Raw genomic sequence first — 16,588 nt, 5'->3', positions numbered from 1 at the left:
AGCGTAAAGGCTGCTCTTGGAGCTCGTCTCCCTGACAGCACCACGGACCTGCAAGATTCATGTATGATTTTTGCAGTCCCGCTGCAGTTACAGTAAGGAACAAAACTGCAATGAATCTTCCCTGAGAGGGCTCTTTCTGCTCCTGCAAAATAGCAGTTTTGGCACAGAAAGCATAAATTCTGTGGGGGAATCGCCATTTTAGCCTGAGCTGGCAAAATGAAGGAAAAAAAAAATCCACCAGTCACCACTAATTAGTTTTATTTTGAAATATTTACTTGGACTGAAGTAGTAGCTGCTCTTAAGTCTTTAAAGGATTAGCTGCCTGCTAGTCTGTAGTGCCTGCAACCATTTATTTAAGCAGTTGCTGCAAATCATGCTGTTAACCTGTCATGCAAGGTTTTAACCTTTCTTTTCTTGTCAGTGAGAAATGCGTAGTGCGCACAGGCTTGCTGACGTGACAGTGGGAAGTTAATACATCCGCAGCCGGGCCCTCTGGGTTCTTTTCCTTGCTTAAAATGCTTCTGGAAGGAGCTGAAAGATAAGAGATGAAAACAATAATTCTGTATTTTACATGGGCTATCAGGAAGCCTGGCTAACGAGGGCTGTAAAAAGTTTAGGGAATATGAGATGCTTGAAAAAAACTCCTACCGTGAGTACTTCCACCTCCGAGGTTGTCCGTGGTGCGTTGCCTAAGGCCGTTTTCTCCGGATAGGATATCGCGTTTCCATTGCACCGTGTCCCCATATCATCGTGTCACGTTGAGTCGTGGTTAATGCAAGTGGTCGAAGCAATATAACAAAACCCACCTGCCAGGCGGTCGCACGTGCAAGAGCATTGGCCTCTGAGTTAAAGCCATATTCAGCAAAGGAAAACTCATGTGGATTTAGGAAAGTTTCCTGCAGGACCTTGATGTGAAATGCTGGACCAAATTCTTAGCTGGCATGAACTTGCTTCAGTTGGAGAGGCCAAGCTGATAGAAAACAGGCTTTCTTTGTGTAAGAGGTTTGGACAAGAGATTTCTGCTTTGCTCAGCTCCCTCTTTATATCATAGTCTCACTCAAGCACGGATTATTTCATACTCTTATGCATGCAGTATATCTAGTGCAAAAGGGGAAGATTTCAGATCCTTAAAGCCACAAATACTAATCAGCATCACTGTATAATTTTCTAGTAATTATTTTCATTGATATGTCATTGGAAAAAGCCTAGCAGCTCCTGCAATATTCATGTTTCCTGTCTCTCCCAATACTAACAGTAAATGTAGCAGCATGACTTTTTCACCACTATTTTGGGTTCTTCTTTTCTGGGCCAAGTGTCTTGTTTTCTGTGTATCTGATGCTGCAGGTCGAGTGAATTCTCTCCACCAGAGCTTTCAAGGACTTTTATTTAATGATGCTGCACCAGACTGCTGGGCAGTGGTTACGAGCAGCGGAGAGGTGGGACTGCTGCACGTAGAGCAGGCAGGCAAGGAGTTAACGAGACGAAGGGCAATTTGCAGAGACAACTCGGAGTTCATCCTTCCGGGCTCGGCTATGGATTTCCTTTATGTCCTTTCATCTGTCAGAGTCTGGGCTCTTGGTAAAAAGGGCTGCTAGTCCTTCCTTTTTCTGGTTTTATTTAGACACCGCGAGCCCTTCAAGGCAGGGCTTGTGCCTTAACCTGTGTGCAGCGGCACAGCGGGAAAGCTCTGTCGGGAGGGAGCTATAAATAACAAGCCCGTCCACCCCTGTGGCATCCACGCTTGCTATAATTGCCTGGTTTGCACTCCTGTGACAAGTGTTAGCTCAGCTGTTGGGGAAAGAAGGAACTGAAAAGTATTGCCACAGACTGCTTCCAGCCCTTGACTTGCCCATTTCGTTTTGGTTTGGGCCCAGTTCTCCCTTCTGCCTCCAGAAGTTCTTCTTTTTCTGGCCAAGCAAATGAGGATTCCCAGCAAAGCATCTATTCAGGCAGTCCAATTTCAGAAAAAGCTTTTAGCGGGCTCGCCGTGGTGCTGCCTGTTCCCAGCTTTAACCCCTGCCTCCGCGCAGCACCCATTTATTTTGGGTGCTGCCACTCCCTGGGCAGGGGGTCGATTCTGCAGCAATCATTCTCCTCTCGTTCCCGACGTCGCTGTGTGTTTCTGTCATCAGACGTTCACACGATGAATTAAATGAGTCATGGGGAGACGGTGGATGAAAGCAATGACAAAGTCCAAGACCATCCTTCCTGTCTGAGCAGACTGTGGATGTCCTTTCAAAACTGCTTGCAGGCGGGTTGCAGTGGTGAAAGGCTGGACAGGGCTCCCCTCTCTGCTTTCACTTCTCAGCCGAGATTTGAGTAAGCCATCGCAGGTGTGCTGCCGTCTGTCCTTTGCAAAGTGAGGGACCTTCTTCTGAACTCCCAGAGGAGGTGGGTTAAGAAAACCTGTTTCATTAGGTGCTACGAAAGCCCTGTGGTGGGGTGGCACGTGGCTCTTGCAGCACTCTATGTCCGCACCCTTCTGCAAGTAGGAAATAAGCCACTTTTTGGCCTGGTCCTGCCTACGCACGTGTCATCAGAAGCTGCCGTTTATCACCGCGGCTTTGGACAACGGCCACACGTAGAGTTGATGCAAGGTGGCAAAACCCAACTTGACTCCTGTCTGGAGAAGTGACAGCCTTCGTCAGACGGGGAGCTGCAAGCAAAACGCCGGCGTGGACGTGTGCCAGCAAAGCCATCGTGTCGGGAGCTGCCAGCCCCGGGTTCCTGCACTGCCTTTTCTGCCGCAACATCTCCGAGAGAGGAGAGGTGGCTCCAGCAGTGCAGCAGTATTGGCAGCTAGAAACCGGCAGGAAAAGAGAACAAGGAGGATAAATCCACTTCTCCGCTCCCCCTCCTGCTCTCATCCCTCCCAACGTATAAGGCACTCTCCCTGCCAGCTGCATAAAGCCAGGCCTGGGAGCGAACTCGGAGAGGTGAGTAAGCACAGCTCCTCCTTCCCCTGGCAAACACAGGCCTCGCTCCTGACTCAGCGAGCTGAACCTCAGCTCTTCGGTACAGCCCCTGAGGTACCAGACATAACAGCATCGAGAAAATTAGCTATTCATCCAAAGCATGAGCTGTCCGGCTGAATTAGCGTTACTGTAAGTGTCCTTGAATACTATTAGTGCCCATATTCATTGACGATGTCCGCATGAGGATCATGTGGCCGATGTGCCCCGAGCAGCCTTGTAGCGAGAAGCGCAGGAAGCTGTTCGGGGTTGTTTGTACCCTGCTGGCTTCTGAAATCTGGTCTCTGTTTGCAAAATATTTTGCATATACAAAAATGAAGGAAGGTCTTCTCTCCCCAAAAGCTACCGGGTTAAAACCATCCTGATGCTAACAGCAGGGATCTAGCAGTTCTGCATAGTTGCAGAATTCTGCATAGTTGCAGAATCGCTCTCCCATTCTGCTATTGATTTCTTATTTGAATTTGGACAACTGTAACTGTGCGACCCCTGCTATTTATCTTTCTGTATAGCAAGCACAGCAATACATCTCCCTCTTGGATTGCTGTCTGAGGCCTCAGTAATTTGAGCACTTGGACCAGAGTAGTCCAAGTTTGAGATCCTTGGACCAAAAGTCCTATTTGCTATTAAGAGCACTTTGTACTAATTAAACCTCATAAAACTCTTCCTGAGTCTTACTATCTCCATTCCACAGATGACAAAACTGAGGATTTTGCTCTGATGATGGACTAGGAAGAACGTCACTCAGCGTTAAAAATAGGTCTTACAGAGAAATAACTTTTCGGCAAGCTGTAATTTCATATTACATTATGGAGGGGAGGAACAGCAACCAAGTCATGATTCTCCCTACGATAAACCATAACTATATGTAGGTCAAGGAGCCCGGGAGGGTGTTTTCCACTAGATGGTGATAGACAGCATTTTTTAAGAGGGGTTGTCCGCTCCCTTTCCCGATGTTATGGCCTAGAAACCCTGTGTCTGTCCAGTTCAGTACTCTTCCACCTGTATTTGCTGCTCCATATTTTAGAGGAAGATGCAAAAACATGACTGCTGGTGAGTTATAAACAACCTTTCCTCAAGGAGCTGGCTTTCTCCTCCCAGGCAGCCCCTGAGACACCAGAGGGTTAGTTCTGATTTTATATAACCTGGTAATAGAGATTCTTGTTATCCATATTCATGTCCTGTGCCGAGTTGTTCTAAGCTCTTGGACTCCATCTCTGGTATTCACGTAGGCTGTCGTTAATCCGATGTGAGGAAAATTACTGTTTTGTCTGTTTCTTTGTTTTCCTGATTTTTGACAACATAAATCAGGGTAGGGAATTGCAAATGAGCTACTGGACCCAGATTCCAGAATGATCCTCTCCGGATATAACTGGATGTGAAGGTTTTGACTGGGTCTTTTGGAGATCCTGTGCTCAGATCGGTGATTCACCCTGGGATTTTGTCCCAGGCAGTAGCTAGAATGGAGGTGAAGAGCCTCTTGACTCTTTTTAATGTCCTGAATGATAATTTTAGTAACACAAACAGTTACCAAATGGAAGGTTCTCTGTAATTTTCTTTTAATCTGTAACATGATGAAAATGGTTTGACCAGAATGAGGCGGCATTTTGGCTTAACCTGGAAATCTTGAATAAACAGTGGCGATGCCAGCCAAAAAGACTTCAGCGTTTAAATTTATGCCAGTACCGTACGTGTTGCATCTCAAGAAAACCCTGACCTTCCACAGCCCTGTCCTTACCATTTCGGTTTTACAAAGCCGTGAAAAAACAAAATAACATTTTGGGGAACATGTTCTTTAAAGGTTGCCTCTGACTATCACAAAATTGCAGTCGCTGGCTGCAGGGAAGGACGCTCAACCCAGAGTAAGGGCGCGATGGTCCAAGGCTAATACATCCCTACGGAGCTTTAGACTTTCACGTGGGAGCAAAGTCAAGTCCCTACTTGTGCACTGCTGTTAGGACACGTTCCAGTGATTCACGAAGTAGTATTTGCTCATGCATCCTCTAATCACTACTACTGTGATTACATTAATATAATATTTATCCTGCATTATGAAAGCAAGCATAATGAGTGATTAATACAAAGAGCAGGGGGAGGAATTGGGAATGCGGGACTATTCTTCAGCGTTTTAGGAGTAGTTGCAGGAGTTTAGGACTAGTTGGGAGCAATTATAGGAGGAATGCGGGCTGTATGTCTTAGACACCGATTGAATTAGGAATCCAGGCATAAACCTGCTGTTGCGACTGTCTAGACGCAGCAACACCTCACCTGTTCAGGTAAATCCTGTGTGAGCTCTAAGGATCTCCCATCTCCTTTGTTCCCCTAATCTCCTGGATTAGATGCATTTTATAAAGGAAAATTGCAATGGGAAGCTCTCGCCTTTAGGATCTCCCGGGCCTGTACGGCACAACTGATCGCCGCTAACCTCTCGGTAGCCTCTGGAGCGGCTATGGTGGGGAAGGACACGGACGGACGGACGGACATGCGCACCTCCCTGTGTCTCTACGACTCTTCCAACTCGCTTATGGGCCTGTGAATCATTTGAGGCAGAAAGTGGTTGAGTGCATTTATAAATAACTCATGGGTCTTTCCTATGTTTTAGTAACAAAAATGATATATGCCGATAATCGCAGCAAAGTAACACGCGCTGCCGCAGCGGGAGCAGGGCGACGGCATAAGCTGGGCCCAGCTCCCTGGAGAAGTGCGACAAGGCTGCTCAGCCCAGTGGGGTTTTTTTCTTCTTTCTGAAACACTGCAGCGCAGAAAGCCACGGGGAAGGTAATTTATCTACTTAAGAGGGACAAAGGCCTGAAATAAGCCTGGTTGTGTCTGCGCCCGCGGTGCTTCCGACTCAGGACTTCGTCCGACGCACGGGGAGGCCGCGTCCTCTCGCGACGTCGAAGCGGGCTACGCCTGACGGCGCGCGGCGTCCCACGCTGCCTCCCCCGAGCCATCGAGGTTTTATTTATTTATTAGTTTCTCTGGAGGAGGGTTTAGGCCGAAGGGCCGCGGCGCCCCGCCAGGCCCCGTGTGCAGAGGCCGCCATGGCGGCCGGGCCCTGACGCGCGGGGCGGGCCGGCGGCGGGCGCCATCTTGTCGGGGGCGGGGCGGGGCGCGGCCCGCCCCCGTGCTCTGCCTGCCGGGGCGGCCCCGGCCCCGCCGCACTCGCCGCTGCCGACGGAGCGGAGCGGAGCGGGAGCCGTGGCCGCCGCAGCCGCAGCCCTCAGCGCCATTGCCGCCCGCTATGGCAGGTGAGCCCGCCCTCCTCCTCCTCCTCCTCCTGCTCCCGGGGGGGGAAGCCCCCGCCGCGCCGCCCGCCCCGCAGCCCGCCGCGGTCCCCGCTGTCACCTCCGTCCCCGCCCGGCCCCCGCGGGGGCTCCCGCCGCGGCCCCGCCATCGCGCCGGCCGCTCTTCCCCCCCCCCGCCCCCTCCCCGCCGCGGGGCTCCACCATGTTGCCGGGCTGCGCTTCACCTTGCCCCCCCCCCGCCCCCCCGGTGTCACCGCGCCGCTTCTCCCTTCCCTCCGCGCTGGTTTTTTTTTAGCGTCGATTATTATTTTTTAAACTCCGCGTCCCCCGGGCGAGCGTTGTCCCTCGGGCATCGCCGGCTGCCCGGGCGGGGAGGGGGCACCTACCTGGCGGCGCGGCCTGCCCTGCCGCGGCCCCCCCGCTCACCTCGGCGGGGCTGCCCGCCGCGCAGTCACCGATTTCCCCCTTTTTTCCCTTTTTTTTCTGAGGGGGTTGGTGTTATTTTCTCCGTTCCGCGTAGATCATCCTTTCCCCCCCCCCCAAATTATTATTTATTATTTGAAACAAAATGGGTGGCAGAGTCGCCGAGCTGGCAGCTGGGATGCAGAACGCAGGTTAATTCTCCCCTGGTCCTGAAGGGGTGGACGCCGCTCGCCTGATCCCCTTCGCGTGATGCGCTTAGAGGTGCCTTTCCTCTCAATTATTTTAATTTTTAATGATTCCTTCGGTAGCGCCAGGTCGAGGCACTGGGTATCTCTGTCCCAGGGTTGGGGCTTGCGGCCCCTGTTCGGCATCGCACGCAGTTTTCTTTTGTTTTAAGGTAGATTTTTGTCAGAAGTAAGTGGTGAGGGTAACAGAAAAATCCCGAACAAAGCTTGTTGCTAGCGTTTGGTTAGATTTCATCACTTAACATTAATGACCAAATACCCATACAGTGCATTTCTGTTGTTACTGGTTTATTATTATTATTATTATTCTTAACAGAAGCTAAAAAAGGTGAAAATACAGGGAGAGACTCATTACAGAATTTAATTCCTGCCCTCTCATTTTGAAGCCATCGTTGTCATATTGAGGACTGAGACGCCGAACACTTAACGCCGTTTCGGGTCTGCCCTCCCCGTGTAGGATCTCCCCCAGCCTCCGTAGGTGAGTGGTGGCCGGGCTGACCCCCTGCCTGGGAGCTGCAGGCAGAGCCCGTGGAAGATTCTGGCAGGGAAGGGAAACCCCCAGATGGTTTTTAAGATAAGGTGAAGACCTTGCGTATTTATTTTTTTTTCCATCTTATTTTTTGCCACGTACAGCTGCCTCGTGCAGCGTGAGCTCGGTGCCAGGTTAGTTGCTAGACTCCCTGTTTCTGTTGAGCTTGAGCAGGTAAAACGTGAAAATCGCCAAATGCTCTGTTTTCACGGGGTGCTCAGTACGTCTGCGTATCCTCCCAGCTGTGATTGCTACACTAGAGCAAGCTTTAACTTAGCTAGTTTAAGCTTAAAAGAATGGGTGGTTTGGTTAGCGGTCTTCCTGGCACCTGGAGTTTGATGCAGGCTGTAAAACGTAACTGAAAAGCAGAATAAATAGTGGAGCAATTAGCTGCTGGCGTGCTGCACACTGTCAGAGCTTGACGTCTGCTGTGCACCTTGACTGCCTAGTGGCTTCACTATAGATAAGGGATTATTGCAACAAGTAGCTCAGATTAGTAAACTGGAAAATAATCCTTGAGATATGTAGAAAGATTGGATTAGTAGTTGATGAGCTGTTACTACTCCATTCCTGGCTTCAGGTCACAATCCGGATAGGTTGAATTTAGAGCAATGTTACTGTGGAGTTGTACTGAAGCAAACTCAACCTTGGGTTAACAATGAGGTTAAATGAGCCCTGGGACTTTTATCATGGGTTAGCCGGCTGGATTAACCACTCCTTTAGCTTTAGTGAAGATGCATATAGGAGTTGAAGACGTCGATAAGGGAAGGAGCTAGGCGCTGCTCTTCTCCGCGGTGGGTTGGGTTCCTGCTGTTCCTTAACAGGCCACATTCATATGGTTTAAAATCCATCCCGATCTGTGACTTGTCTCTCAAACTTGCTCTTAGCTAGGCTTAAAGTCTGTGAGTTGCTTCCTCAAGGCGCCTGGCTCTCTTGTTGAGTAGATGTAAGGAGCAGGATGGAAGTCGGGTCCTGTGAGCGTGGCCTCATGCTTATTCTCACTCTTCGATAAGGAAACACATCTGAGGGAAAAACAGCTTTTCAAATAGTAGGATGATTTGGGCTGCAGGTTGATGAATGTTTCTTCTGGGGATGGCACCAATTTAAGCAGCCCCCATCCATCACGGGCTGCAAGTTCGGAGCCTTTCCGTGACCCCTCCGTGCCGCTGGTACGGTTGTGCGTATTGTTGCTCAGTGAATAAGGTCAAGAAGCTGTTTTGATTCCCCCCTTTTTTTTTCTTGCTGTGCTTTTATTTCGGAGTAGTATTTGTTTAGGCAATTGTTACCTGCACCTTGCCCTTGCTGAGCCACAGGTAGGCTTGTCTGTGTGTCCTTAAAGCCATATTGGATCATGTCTGTGTTTTTTGTTTTTCTTTTTTTAGGACTACTAGTATTAAATTTAAATGCCTTCTGTACTAGAAGCTAACAGGGACTTGAATTTCAGTGGAAAAATAAAGGTCATGTCTTTGTTGGTATTGGTTGGAAACAGTTTTCTTCAGGGTGAGCTTAAGCTAAGAGCAGTGTTTTGTTTGGGGATCCTTTTTTTTTTTTCTTTTTCCAATAGAAAGTGATACGACTGTGGGTTTTCCCCATGTTTCTTTGAAAGACTCTATAGGAGAAGCTGCATTTGTGTGTCCTTTACTATTTCAAAGGTTTTTTAATTGGTATTTTGGGGGTTTTGAGTTGGGCTCTTTTTCTTTGAGTCTGTTCACATATTGGGCTTTTTTCCTTCCCAGCATAACCAAAACTGTAAACTTCCTCAGGAGAATGGACTCTCCTATTTTCATGCGACATGGCTTTGTTAGGTGCTGTTTGGGTTGGCTGGAGACTGTTCAGATCTGAATGGGTGAAACTTCACCCGTTTTTAGTATGGATTCCTCAAGAAGTGCTGGTTAAGCTGCTGTAATGACCCACTCTGAACTCCAGCAGTTAACCTCTTCTAATCCTTGTGTATACAAGGGGAAGTAAACCGGCACACCCTCCGGAGCTATTCCAGTTCATCTTGGATTACAAGGTGATGTCCTGTGCAGGTATGCTTTGGAAGAGGTTATTCTGCTGGAGCTGTCAGTGTCCGTGTGTGAACCAGGACACGGGAAAAATAGTAGAAAACTCAAGGCCGAAAAGGTTCCTTGGAGTCCTTCCTGAATAGGTTTGTTTGACTTTCAAACACTTCTTTATGTGTTTATCTTCAAGGTAGCAAGAGAAAGTGCAGGTGGCTGCGCAGAAGGGCTTTTCTTGGATCAAAGGTGATAGTTCATGTGTTGGTGAACAAAGTTACTTTTATCAGGTACTGTATTTATGAAGCCTTAGTGGTCATGAGGCAGTCTGCCAGCTGATAGCATGTTTTATTTTACCTAAAAGCTTCAGGAAGAAAATATTGACAGTCAGGATGAGTAAAGGGATATGCATTATGATGTAGTGTAAGGCAGGAATAAAATAAATCGTTTAAAAAGAAAGCTATTTGCCATGTTCCCTGGCTGCTCCCTGGGGTGAGGCGCATTAAGACATTGTGCTAACTTCGTGGTACTGCACGTAATACTCCTATCAATATCGGGGAGTATATTTTCATTACAGGCAAATATTTTTACTTGTTAAGTGGTCTTGTGACAACGTTTAGTGGAAGCCAGAACAGAAATCTGATGACACGTGGGCATTTTCAAGCTATGGGAAAGAAATGTCTAGGTGTTCCCTTGTATGTTTATTTCTGCAAACACAGGGAGAAAACGTCTGCCTTTGGACATCTGGGCACTGTGTAATTACCCCCAATTAATTAATAACTATAAATTACCCTAATATTTCTTTTATTTGAAATTAATTTAGTTGTGTGGGTTATTGGGTTTTTTTTTCCCCTGTGGTAATCTTGCCAAGATAAGTATATTCTTTGGAAAGGGAATTAAGGTTTTGAAACATCGCTGACACTTGATGGGGAAAAAAAAGTGTAGGGGGGTGACTTTTAGTTTTGTTTCTTTAAAAGAGATAACTGCTTCAGGAGAGAATGAACTCTGTCCTGATCTGGTGAAAGGGAATTTCCAAAATTTCTTATTTTATCACGTTCAAGCAGCCGGGGATGAGTGTTTCCCCTCCTCCTCTCCCCGGTCTATATTGTTAAGCATGCGAGAAAACTGCCGTGTGTCGTGTCGCTGGGGTTGTGTGACGCGCACCTTACCGTGATGGCAAAGTCGAACTTCATCTTGTGCATTATGGAGGCCAGTGTGTTTTTCCATTCCGTATAAGTGATGTTTTGATCTTGTGCTTGTGACATCAAAATGCCGGAGGAAACGAGCTCTGTCTCCGAGTTGTATTTTTAGGAGAGCCTGGGAGCAGATGAGTCCGGCGGTGAGTGTGTTTGAGGAGCCGTTAGCAGCAGACTTCGGGGGGGATTCTGTGTACTTACCTTCCTGGGTATTAACCTCGTGTCTAGATGCCTTTAGTTAAGTTTAGGCTCTGAATGTAGTAACACATTTTAATTGGCCTTGCTCTTATTTGTTGCCTGGCCATGAAATAGCAGCCTAGGGCGGCAAAGCCTATTTTCATGGTGTGCTGGCTATTAGTACAACACTTGTAGGATTGTAAAAGTTAAGCTAAGAGAGTACAGTGCAGATCTGAAACTTTAATAGAAGGGTTCCTTAAACACTTAGTGAACTAAGTGTGCTCTTAGCTGTGTTTATATGATGAGGTGTTTAATGTGCTGTTAGTAGGTTTGTCCCAGTCTTGCAGTGCTCTGAATGTCATCGTTGACCTAATAGTACCAGTGGAAGGGAACTGCTGGAAATCTTTGACCGTTGGAGCCTGCCATTAAGCACACTTTATTGATTACTATTTCTTTTCTAGCACAGAAGCAGTGATCTTAATTTTTTTTCCCTCTGGCCTTGTTACTGTTATCACTCATCTTTGTCTTGTAGTTAAGCGTATGGTTCAGTGTTTCTGTTTTGTGGTGCTAGTAGGGGGAAAAAAAGTATGTGTGTGTAAGTTTTCATTAGTATGCAAGATCATACAGATGCTTTCAAGAAAACTGGGCACGTGAGTCCTTGTTATAACTTTTTGTTTACAAGCTTGGAATGGAAATAAAAAGCTGCATTGAAAAGCTAGGAACTTCTTGGTTTGTGTGCTAAATAAAATCAAAATCTCCCAGAGTTAATGGTTTCTCATTGACTGTGTTGTGATGAGCTTTGAATTTTTATAGAGCGTTTGAATCCCAATGGCAGGAAGAATCCTATGATTCTTGTCTTGTTTATTAATTATCCTCTGTGTATAGATTCCTGTGTTCAGAGCCTTACTGTACCCTGGCAAAGGAAACACACCCTTGCTTTTGCAGATGACCATAAAAACTGTGTTTGGTAAACTTTGAAGTACCAGCTACTTCCTGGGTTATAGCAGGCTTTTCTATTTTTAATGGAAAATGAATTGTTTCTGAGAGCTGTGTTAGGTGTTCCTGATTCAAGGAGCATCTCAAGGGTTATATTTTAACAGATCAGCGTTTTTCATGAAAACTTAGAGTGCAGTTTCCTGATGAACCTCTCATTGTATAAAGGCCAAACCAAAGGAATAATGTGGATTTAGGCTGACAAAAATGAAATTGGAGCTGCAGATCCCTATCCTATAGGAACAAGCTGCAAGATATAACTGCAATTTGCTCATGCCATTCAGCCTCTTTTCATGTATAGGAGCGATAAAAGTTACCAGCTGTTTGCTGATGTTGGAAGTATGCATTCGTAGCGGTGTCATTTAATTTTGTGTGCAGAACATTGTGAGTCCCATCTATTGTAAATACCGTTTTACTGGGCTGTGTTCGGGTTTGTCCAGACTGTTAGGCACTCATCGGTTACCTGTAGTTTTTTCTCCATTTAGAATGCTTTTAAAAGAAGCAAAAAACTACACGGATGGGGGGGAAGTGGTTTTTGTTTTGCCCAAATGTTCTGCTGTTATGGTAAAGCAGTGTATCTGATTTATTTGTTCTTGAGGAAAGCTGAAAAGTGAATGAGAACTGCGTGGTAATTTCAAAAGAGAAAAGCAAAACGTGACTTGGTGTAAGTGATAACCTCCAGTGTTGGATGCCTAGTGCAATAGAGGTCCATAAACTCCGAGTCGGGCTCTTGCCTGGTGGAGTTTGCGCTGCCCATCTGCTCTGTTTGTAAGTATCAGAAAAAGAAAAGGAAGGAAACTCAGCTCTCCTTGAGGTGATGTGTCATCTTTCTCGTAAAAACGTTGCTCGAAGAAGCCCCTTGTGCGGAAGGGGAAGAACTGCCGCGATGGCGAGCCCTGAGTACTTGTGAGCATACAGTGCTAATGAGCCTTCATCTTCTTCGGAGGGGACCAAACAGCTTTAAGCATCTTCATGAAAAGCACTAATAAGGCACAGCTAAACCGAGCAAAGCTGTCAATTAAGGCTTCTATTAAGTTTCTTAGTGTAGATGAGCCTAAAACCAAAAAAGTATCTGACCTCTCATCCTAGGCTGCTCTGTTTTGAAAAAGATTTTATGGTCAGTGTTAGCCCCATTTTCAGTCGCGCTTAGGTGTACTGTTCCTTACTTTCTAAGCCTGCTGTATTAAGATCCGAGTGTAATTACTGTTTTTGTTCTGGAGGCTGTTATGACAGATAATGTTTTGTTGAATGGCAGGTAATAGATTTATTATGAAGACAGCACAGCATGTGGGTATCTTCAAAGGAGAGTATATCTCTGTTGGTCTTTCCTCCTCTTAATTATTCAAACGGCAAAATTTGTTTGAGGGCAGAATGTATAACTAAATGATATTGCTCCAAATAGTAGCGGTGAAGAAATCTTGCATTTTAAGTGACACCAATTAAGTAAGAATAATTGATTTTTCTTTAGTAGTGCTATACAGACATCTGCATAATAGCCCTAATGTTAAGATGCAGAAACCAGTAAGGTACAATATTGAAACCACAGTACGCTGGCTACAAAATGTGTTGCTTTACTGGCAAAAATCACAAGAAAAGTATTCCATTAAATGTTGCCAAAATATTTTTCATAAGAGGCTTGTCTTGCTGAAAAGAAAAAGCTTTCTTTCAATAAACTATAGCTACTATAAATATTATTATAAGTAATCTGAACTCTGTCAAAATATTATACATTTTTGTGATTTCCTGAGCAATCAGTACAGCATTAAATGGACTGTTCAATTTCTGTCGCTTCAGTTGGAGAAGAATTCACACAGAGCCTTTTTAAGCATTTTCATTGCTCATAGGGATATTTAATGCATTCATTTATATTTAATGTGTACCTAATTCAGTGCTTAAGTTCGGGGAGAAAGAAAAATCAAAGCTATTGAGCTAAATTTCATCTTGCATCTCTTCATGATAGCATGTTACGTGACACAGGCTAGAGGTCTGCTACGTTTCAGCAGGTCCCTGTTACCTCCTGTCTCTTACTAATTGTCCCTGTGCAGGGACAGGACTGAGTTTGCGGCATCATGTGAACTTCTCGGGTAGCAAGCAGGATTCCCAAATGCAGAGGTAGGAGGAGGGCAAATCACGATTGCAGAGTATGTAAACGCTTTCACCCAGATCTCTCTGAAACGTGAGCATGGGAATTTAATGAGCAAGTCTGGTTAGACGCAAGCCTGTCTCTATAAACACTTCCAGCTCGTTGTGAAATTAATAAATTAGTAATTGGTTGGCTTAATGTGTGGGAATAAAGCGCAGGGTTGCATAGAGTTGTTTAGTGTGTGGGCAGAAAATAAGTAGCGCCGGTGCAACTTAAAAATCATTAGTGGCTGCAATTACTTGATTTTTCCCTGCGGAAGGATAAATGACTACGGCAAACCGTGCTACCCTTCGTGACCAAGCCCACGGGACGGACACTTGGTCAACAGTTATGGGTGGGAAACCCTCCGCGGCGGTGGCTCGATCGCTTGTGCCCTGCCTTCTGCCATGGAGGAGCCCCGGTTGGGGCAGAAGGAGCTTCTCTTGCCGTCCCAGGGTCTGGCTGCACACGGGGATTTGGGTGCTGTAACATCCAGCGTCGTGACACTTGGTCAACAGTTATGGGTGGGAAACCCTCCGCGGCGGTGGCTCGATCGCTTGTGCCCTGCCTTCTGCCGTGGAGGAGCCCCGGTTGGGGCAGAAGGAGCTTCTCTTGCCGTCCCAGGGTCTGGCTGCACACGGGGATTTGGGTGCTGTAACATCCAGCGTCGTGACAACTTATTTCTGGGTGAATATCGTAGTAGGACGCTCACAGCAGTCAGCGCTCTGAGGCCAGAAGATATTTGGCCTGAAGGACTAACGGTGCCGTGTAATGCGGTGAAAGCTGCCCGCGCAAAAGCACATGAAGCATCATGCTGTCTCTCCCCCTCAGTGCTTGGAAGCCTGGAAACATTCTTCTCCTCTGCAAGCGGTATAAATTCGCTGATAATTCCCAGGAAAGATTTCTTGAAATAATCTTGAAGGAATGAAAGGTCACTGAGCAAGGAGGGCATAACTCTCCCAACTGGATAATTAAAAAGGAAATTAAAAAGTGTGCTGAGTTCGAGATTGACTTGTGGCCGTGCTTTGAAGATTAAAAGGGCTTTTTCATTTCGGAGGAAGGCGGTCGGGATCCGCGGGAGGAGGAGCCGCGGTCGCCGTAGCGGTTGGGCAGTGCTGTGAAGCTGCGTTTGCCATTTGCTTACCGAACCGTGAATGAGACACCAGGACCACGGAGCAGCAATATTGCTATCTGCTCGCTTTCCCCCACTTTAAAACTCTTAGTTTTGTAGCTAGCGCATTCTACCTGGCTGGTTCCTATTGAGTGCAGGTGGATTTTTTTTAGGCATCTGAGCAAACGGCATATCGAGTTCAAAACTGTACAAACGGGGTGTGTTTTGCCTTTAGAAAATGCAAATAGCAGTAACTTACACTAAAGAATGGAACTTTCCAAGTTCTTTGCACAGCCTGTAACCAGATCAGTTTGCTGCTCTCTTTAAAGAGACCTAGCCCACGCTTCTGCAATCGTTTGCAAGCAGAAGAACAAGATACATAAGCTAAAACAAAGTGTACTAACTCATCACAACAGCAAAATAATATAAAGGTAACAAGGTTGCACTTCTGTCATTTTTTCCCCTATCAGACATAATGGGCAGATGTTTCAAGTCTAGACTTAGAATATAAATTTGCATATCCCCGCTGCGCGCTGTTATTTGTGGCGTCGGACGGGTCAGCGAGAGCGCGGTTGGGCTGATGGTGGGTTTTGTTATGTGTGGTTAGGACCCGCGGGCGCACCTAGAAACGTTTCTGTGCTGTGCTCCTGACGAGAGCCAAAGAGACTGAAGTTGGAGATGAGAGTGTAATAGCAGAGTTTGAGTTTTTAGCTTATTGGGTTTAGGCTTATTAGGTCAGCTGTAGTGTGTGTTGCTCCCTTGGCTGGGTTATTGCATACTTCGTTTTGGGTAGCGTACTGTCTTCTCCTAACCACGTCAAAGCTGACAGTGTTTCCCTGGGACATCTGGGATCCCTTATAGGTAATGATACTCTATGGGCTGCAGTCTGGCACCTCACCTGGTGCAATACCTGACCAATAAACAGGTTTTATTTTTGTCAGTTCCTGGAGAAATGAGTTGAGGTCGCACCAGCATTAAGAAGCAATTGCGACCATACCTGGAGGTCCAGGGAAGATGTAGGCGTCTGCCTCGGTTTGTGGACGTGGTGAAAACAATAGCGGGTCACAAAAAGCACATTCCTTCCTCCACTTTTGGAGTGCTTTGATCTGTGCCTTTTGACCATATGGCTTTGGCTGCCCTTTACTTTTTCCTTTTTTTTAAAAAACTTGAAAATGATGTACATATCTTGCCTGGAAATCCATAGGTGTTTTTAAGGGCACTTCTGTCTTGTGAGTTCTTCTGTAGTAGACGAATCATAGGTCTGGCTTGACTAATTTCCCAGAACCTGCATTTTTCTTTTGAGTTCAAGTATTTACAAATACGCAATTGCAGGAGGAGTCCTAAGAGACGCTCTGTAATGTGGCCTGTAAGTGAATTCAGAATTTAGAAGGAAAAAAACCATTGAGCGCTAAGCACAACTTCTCTGTAACTGGAGAAGTGAAACTCCACTTAATATGGACTGGTTTGAGGAGAGGGATGTACCTTTTAATGAATTGAGTCCTGTACGAGGAACACACATAATACCCAGGACCGTGTGTCATTCGGTGAATTAAATGCTAAGCTTTCAGAGCAATTTCA

At 46.4% G+C, this 16,588-nt stretch overlaps 1 protein-coding gene across 4 annotated transcripts in view; it reads left to right on the top strand.

Moving 5' to 3' along the window:
* SLC23A2 (solute carrier family 23 member 2) overlaps window positions 1–16,588 on the top strand; it is a 62,745-nt gene that overhangs the window by 809 nt on the left and 45,348 nt on the right. Inside the window, exons 1-2 of one of the 4 annotated variants that reach the window (XM_064497734.1) lie at window positions 6,114–6,220; window positions 7,272–7,363. The exons of 1 other annotated variant lie outside the window; for it this stretch is intronic. The gene's annotated coding sequence lies outside the window, so the exon portion shown is untranslated. Of the gene's footprint in view, window positions 1–6,103; window positions 6,221–7,271; window positions 7,364–16,588 lie in introns of those variants that run through there. 2 more of the 4 variants (XM_064497732.1, XM_064497733.1) reach the window with 2 other exon arrangements.

Source organism: Dromaius novaehollandiae, chromosome 26 (genome assembly GCF_036370855.1).
Source record: "Dromaius novaehollandiae isolate bDroNov1 chromosome 26, bDroNov1.hap1, whole genome shotgun sequence".
In the NCBI taxonomy this organism is placed as follows: domain Eukaryota; kingdom Metazoa; phylum Chordata; class Aves; order Casuariiformes; family Dromaiidae; genus Dromaius; species Dromaius novaehollandiae.
The sequence above is the reverse complement of the archived record's forward strand: the minus strand, read 5'-3'. Positions and strand labels throughout refer to the sequence as shown.